Raw genomic sequence first — 6,276 nt, forward strand, 5'->3', positions numbered from 1 at the left:
TAATATTCAAATAGCAACATTTCTCAAGAAGGAAGAAGAAAAACTCTCCCTTTCTGTAGCCTAAATATCTATAGCTATAACTTAAGTCCCCCTTAGAACTTGACACATGTCACAAACTTTCGAAACTACCTTTATAAATGGTTTATAGATGTGGAGAGAACTTAAATAAAAATTTATTAAATCTATACAATTGATTCATCAGTTCTGTTAATTTCTAAGCAAATTGTTTATAACATAACTAGCACAGTAACTTAATAAACTTGGCTTACAATACCTTCGGCAATAACCCAATTTACCAAAAATCATCAATACTCTTACCAATCTCTTCTTCTTAAAACTCAACACATTTTGAGTTCAATCCATACATAATATTTTAATGTCTGCATGCGTCTGATTTATACACCAAGAATAACAATTGCGCAGATAGAGCCGCGTCTCATAGATTACTTCCAATCTACTCACCAGAAGTCAAGACCTGCCAAAACTGGGTGTTACAGCTCTTCTCCCCCTAACAAAATTTCGTCTTCGAAATCCAAACAGGAAGGATTAGAACATATAATTGTAGGTGATCAACTACACTCAGCTTGTGCTGCAGAAACTATGCCATTCAACAATATGCCATTCTTCTCTTCAATGAACTCAATCCAGGAATTGTGAGACCCAAAATTGAGGCTCCACTATTCGAACTGAAGCCCATGATGTTCCAAATGCTTCAAAAAATAGGCCAATTTAGTGGTATGCCTATTGAAGTTCCACATCCATCTTCGGCTATTCATAGAAGTGAGTGACTCATTCAAATTAGTCGGGGTTACTGAGGATGCATTAAGACTAAGATTATTTCCATACTACATGGCAAGAGTTGGTTGAACTCCCTACCATTTTGTTTCATAACTACATGGCAAGATTTGGTTGAACATTCCTTAATGAAATATGTTTCCCATCTCTGACCTCGAAGCTCCAAAATGAAATCACTTCATTTCAACAATTTCATGAAGAATCTCTATATGAGACATGGGAGCAGCTCAAGGAGTTATTACGAAAGTGCCCTCATAATGACATTCCTTATTGCATTCAAATGGAGACTTTCTATATTGTTCTCAACATTCATACTATAATGATAGTGGTTGCTTCGAAAAATGGAGCCCTTCTTTCTAAGTCTTACAGTGAGCCTTACGAGATTATTGAAAGATTTCCAGCAATAACTATCAATAGCCAATAAATCGAGCAGCCTCAGGAAGACGAGTAGAAGGAGTACATGAAGTTGATGCCCTCACTTTGCTTGCAAATCAAGTATTTTCTATATCCCTAATGCTTACAAATTTTAGTATAAATGGTCTACATAATGTTGTAATGCAGCCACCAAGTCAGTGTGAAAACATTTCCTATCTACCTTGTGGAAATAGACACTCGTGTAAAAATTCCCCATCAAACCAGATTCCTTTTATTATATAGGAAATTTGATAAACTATAAATTATACATATTTTTACCCCATGTTTAATGAATTTTTTGGATGATTTCTCATTAGAATTGGTGAATTCAATAATCCTAATGCTTTAATTTCATGTTTTATACTTAGGAGACCATAGGAGAGCGAAAGGAACGAGAAACGGGCCAAAAACGAAAAAAATGGGCCAAAGTACGAAATCAACACGGCCTAGACCTCCTTACACGGGAAGACCATACGGCCGTGTCAATTTGGCAGGCTCGAGCACGGCCTGAAGTAATTGAACACAAGCGTGTGCCACGGGTGTGTCCCTGCCGAGCCCAAGTTGAGTCCAATTCGAAAAAGGCTAATTTTGAGGGCTTTTAGGCATTCCAAAGCCTGTAAATACACCCTAGAAGAAGGAAGAAAAGGGAGATGGAGAATGGGGAGTAACAAATTACTCCAAGGAAGCCGATTGATCCATCTCAGAAGGTGGATTCATCATCAAGACTGAAGATCTCTCTTCAATTTCCCTTCAGGAGTTTTGGGTTTTCTTTATGTTTTGTATTCTTTATTCTTCTGAGATGTTTTCTTATTTAGTTATGAACTAAAACCCCTAAATACCTAAGGGGAATGAAACCTAAGATGAATCTTGTAATTATTTTCTGAATCGTATGATAAATATTTAACTTGTTCTTAATTATGTGTTCTTAATTCTTGTTTTGATATCCCAGGATACTAATTCAAGACATGCTCTTATTTAAAGGAGAAATAGACCCTGTCTAAGAGTACATTTGTCATAATTAAGTGGAGTTGATTGCGTGCCTAGACATAGGGTGACAAGATTTTGCCGGATTAGGGTGAAACCTAATAAGGGGATCCATAGATCGAGTTAATGCAACCCTAGAGTGTTAATTAGAGAAAAGTCTCGATTATTCAATCTAGGGATTAGACGTTATTAGTCTTGAATAGGGATAATAACATAACTTAGGGATCTCTACAAAACAAGTTGAATGAATAAATCGTCCGATTCGGAGCCAGAATAACAAGTAAAGTCTAGGTGGATTTTTCCTTAGGTATTGTCTTAAGTCAATCAACTTTTCCCAAGAGAAATTCCCCAATTCTTTTCTCTGTGCGTTCTTAGTTTAGATAATTAATTAATTAAAACAAAACCTCTTTATTCTTAAGCTAGATAATAAAAAGACAGTCATTACTAGTACTTTTAGTTCCTTTGGGTTTGACAATCTGGTCTTGCTAAAACTATACTACTGTTCGATAGGTACACTTGCCTACATCGTGATAATAGTTAGTTCAAGAACAAGTAATTATAAATATTTAAAACCTATCACGAAACCTCTCGATCAAGTTTTTGGCGCCGTTTCCAGGGAACTAAGATATTAGGAACACCCAATTTTTATTACTTTAGCCATTTATTTTTCTTGCAATTTAATTTAATTTTATTATTATTATTATTATTTATTAACTTACTTTTTCTTTCTCTTGGCAGGTTTTTATAGTTTATGACTAGAAGAAACCCATCGGGACCATTACTTTTTTACGAAGAAATCGATCGTACAGTTTGTAGAAACCAAAGAGAAATAAGGCACAACTTAAGATACACGGAGAACGAGCAAGAAGACAATACTCAACCCCCGACTGAAGAGATGGCTGAAAACCAAGGCAATCAGCTACCTCCTACAATTGCGGTTAATCAAAATCCTACTCCACGCACTATGTATGATTATGCTAAACCTTCTTTACCACGAGGGTCAATTATTACTTGGGAACAAATGACTGAAAAATTTTTACTAAAATATTTTTCGCCGGCTAAAACGGCTAAATTACGTAATGATATCTCTTCTTTTGTGCAGATGGATTTAGAAACACTCTACGATGCATGGGAGAGATACAAGGACCTTTTGAGAAGATGCCCTCACCATGGGTTACCGCTTTGGCTCCAAGTACAAACATTTCACAATGGTCTGAATCCTTCCACTCGGTAAATGGTTGACGCAGCGGCAGGCGAAACCATCAACAATAAAACACCAGAAGATGCCTATAAGTTTATAGAAGAGATGTCACTGAATAACTATCAGTGGCAAGTCATGAGGAACAAAGCCAACGAAGACAGCTGGTGTTTATAACGTCGATTCGGTCACCATGCTGTCAAATCAGGTAGAACTCTTAAATAAAAAGATTGATGGTTTTCTTAGTTCTGCACAGGTTCACCCAGTAATGCAATGCGAAGCAAGTAGCGGTGGAACAAACTATTAAGAATACCAACCTTATGGCCACAACATGGATAACAAGCAATTAAACTACATGAGTAATAATCCTTGACCTCAAAACAATCCATATAGTAACACTTATAATGTAGGTTGGAGGAAGCACCCCAATTTTTCGTGGGGCGGTCAAGGAAATCAAAGACCACAACATCCTCTGGGCTACTAACAACCACCCTACCAATAGGAAATGAAGCCAAACCTTGAAGAGATGCACTCAAAGTTTATATCAATGTCAGAAACCCGTTTTCAGAACACCGAGACAGCACTTAGAAATCAACAAGCGTCAATCCAAAGCCTCGAAACTCAGATAGGCCAGCTTTCCAAACTAATCTCCGAACCTAACCCAAGGGAACAACTCAACGTAATTAACATTCAAGATGAAGGAGCCGTTGAGCCTGAGCCAGAACTGAGGAAAGAAACTGTGGTAAGCAAAGGTCAAGGTAAGGTAGATCAAAATACAAACAAACCAGTGACTGTCGAATATAAACCTCGTGTGCCATACCCTAACGCGATAAGGAAAGACCGCTCAGATGAACAATTTGGTAAATTCCTTAAAATCTTAAAAAAATTACATATTAACTTACCGTTTATTGAAGCTCTATTGCAGATGCTAAACGCAATGAAATTTTTAAAAGAGCTTTTAGCAAATAAGCGGAAGTTGGACGAGGCGTCGCATGTGGAGCTAAACGCAGTTTGCCCGGCCATTATCCAAAATAAACTACCCAACAAACTAAAAGACCCAGGGAGCTTTACTATTCCTTGCTTAATTGGTAGTTTAGATGTTAATCATGCATTAGCTGATCTAGGGGCTAGTATCAACGTCATGCCTTACAAAATGTTTAAGCAACTAGCACATAAAACTATAAGATTCACTAGAGGTATTATTGAAGATGTGCTAGTTAAAATCGATAAATTTATATTTCCCGTTGACTTTATTATTCTAGACATAGAAGAGGATAGCAACACTCTCTTAATTCTAGGAAGGCCCTTTTTAGCAACTGCTAAAACCATCATTGATGTTGGCACAGGTGAACTCACACTCCGAGTGGGAGACAAAACAATCACCCTTCAAGCTCACAATTCTGGCAACACATCAGGAATTGAAGGTGATCATTTAAACCATTCTACTAAAATTAACAATATGATGCAACCTATTTTACAGAAAATGATTCTGAAGGAAGCACACAAGTCGTTCTCAAGCACCAGTAGAGGACCTATTCATGAAGATCGAACATTACAAATCGAAGAACTCGATGAATGGTGGATGCACAAACCAAGAACACCCGACAACCGAAACTACACCAAAACGAGCCCGATAGCTCTCTAAATCAACTTAAGGTTGGTGATAAGGTCTTATTAGATGCCGCAAATCCCCACATTGTCACTACCACACCGAATGAGGAAATTCCTCTTACAGTACTCGGTATTTTTCCATTCGGTACGGTGGAGGTAAGTCATCCCAAGTTCGACACTTTTAAGGTAAACAACACCCGATTAAAACCTTATTTTGATGAGATTGATAGCAGGAATGAGGAGTATAAACTTCTCAAACCAAGATGACCATTCACTGGAGAGGTAAGTCGAGCTTAGACTATAAATAAGCACTTCTTGGGAGGCAACTCGAGCACTAACAATATTAATTTCTTTAAATTTTGGTATTTAACTCCTAACTTTTTAATAGAAATCTTGAATACAGGTGTTTCCACAGAGACACGGCCAAGCTCACGGGAGTGCTTAAGGACGTGTGAAAATAGAGCAAAAGATTTCCCAAACACAGGCTACGATTAAATGCCACGGCCGTACGATATGGTCGTGGTCGAGCCTGCCAAAATAACACAAACGTGTGACACGCCCGTGTGGAAGAACCATGGGCGAACCTATTAAAACAGCACGGGCATTCGACACGCCCGTGTGGAACACCCGTGGTCGAACCTGTTAAATTAACACGGGCGTGGGGCTTGCACACACGGGCGTGGGAGAAGCGGACAAAGCTAGACACAGCCGTGCGACACGGCCGTGTGAACCCACACGCCCTAGGAACACGGGCGTGTACTAAATGTCAGACGTGCCTAAATTTAAAATTCGCGAATCACACGGGCTAAAATTGGGGAACACGTACATTTGCCCTGGCCATGTGGCCTAAAATCTATAAACACCCTACACTATTCACTTTCTTCCCCATTCAAAAACCCTAACCCTAGCCACTGCAACTCCACACGGCTTCCCTGCCACTCCCGTGCGCCGCCTACAACTCCATTCTCGACGCCAAATCTCTCCTCTTAGAGTTTGTTAACTCATTTTTCTTTTATTTCATTGATTTATAATGCTATTTATCATATTAATCTATATTTTTCATGTTATTTCCATATTGATAATCACATAAATTTCATTTATGAAATAAGTTATCATCTTTCTCATGTTTAAAATCTTACTCATTACATGATTCCTACACTTCATTCAATTAGTTAGAAGTGAATATTCATGGCTAGGATAGTTGAAATAATCATGCATATTTTGTTGACATCTCCTTTCATTCATATAGTATTTTGTATTCCATTCCTTGCCAT

The 6,276-nt window shown here is 38.0% G+C and overlaps 2 non-coding genes across 2 annotated transcripts; both read right to left on the reverse strand.

Moving 5' to 3' along the window:
- Positions 1-952: 952 nt before the first annotated feature.
- On the reverse strand, positions 953-1,059 carry LOC121228748 (small nucleolar RNA R71). Its single transcript, XR_005926323.1, has one exon. It is a non-coding gene; the product is annotated as a small nucleolar RNA R71 (small nucleolar RNA).
- A 2,203-nt stretch (positions 1,060-3,262) lies between these two features.
- LOC121228420 (small nucleolar RNA R71) lies at positions 3,263-3,369 on the reverse strand. Its single transcript, XR_005925996.1, has one exon. It is a non-coding gene; the product is annotated as a small nucleolar RNA R71 (small nucleolar RNA).
- Positions 3,370-6,276: the final 2,907 nt, after the last annotated feature.

This window comes from Gossypium hirsutum, chromosome A04 (genome assembly GCF_007990345.1).
Source record: "Gossypium hirsutum isolate 1008001.06 chromosome A04, Gossypium_hirsutum_v2.1, whole genome shotgun sequence".
Lineage (NCBI taxonomy): Eukaryota > Viridiplantae > Streptophyta > Magnoliopsida > Malvales > Malvaceae > Gossypium > Gossypium hirsutum.